Source organism: Corvus kubaryi, unplaced genomic scaffold (assembly GCF_017639235.1).
Source record: "Corvus kubaryi isolate FWS band 111438036 unplaced genomic scaffold, C.kubaryi_AGA036_p1.0 37387, whole genome shotgun sequence".
Classification (NCBI taxonomy): Eukaryota; Metazoa; Chordata; class Aves; order Passeriformes; family Corvidae; genus Corvus; species Corvus kubaryi.
Genome location: NW_024581129.1, coordinates 4,172,756 through 4,173,209, shown reverse-complemented (window position 1 = coordinate 4,173,209; position 454 = coordinate 4,172,756). Strand labels below are relative to the sequence as shown.

General features: G+C 76.4%; 1 protein-coding gene across 1 annotated transcript in view; it reads right to left on the bottom strand.

Annotated features, from left to right (window-relative positions):
- The window catches only part of ELFN1 (extracellular leucine rich repeat and fibronectin type III domain containing 1), a 103,801-nt gene extending 103,637 nt beyond the window's left edge, over nt 1-164 (bottom strand). Inside the window, exon 1 of the mRNA XM_042037273.1 lies at nt 52-164. The gene's annotated coding sequence lies outside the window, so the exon portion shown is untranslated. The remainder of the gene's footprint in view (nt 1-51) is intronic.
- Nucleotides 165-454: the final 290 nt, after the last annotated feature.

Here is a 454-nt window from a genome sequence, read left to right as displayed (position 1 = left end):
TTGAGGGGGGTTTTGTTGGCCGGTGATGGCGGGGGCTGCGGGAGCACCTACCTGCTCCGGAGGCGGCTCCCGGCGCTCGGCGGCGCGCCCAGCCCCGAAGCGCGGTGATGGGCGGCGGACGCACCCGCGGCTGCGGCTCCCCGCGCCCTTCCAAGCGGGCGGGCCGGGGGCAGGAGGCGGGCAGGGAAACGCAGCCGGAGCCGAGCAAATCCCAGCGCTGGAGCCCGGCCTCCGAGAAGAGAAGGGCTGCAGCTCCTCACTGCGTCAGGCGGAGAGCCCTGCCCGTGCAGGCGGCGCCGGGCAGCGCTGCCAGGCCCGGGGGGCTCCACCGGCACCGCTCGACACGGCTCGGCTCGACGCGGCTCGGGTGGGATGGGATGGGCACGGCGCAGCTCGGCTCGCTGCGGGCCGGGCAGAGGGGTGCGATGGGGCACGGCACGGTTCGGCTCGGTAC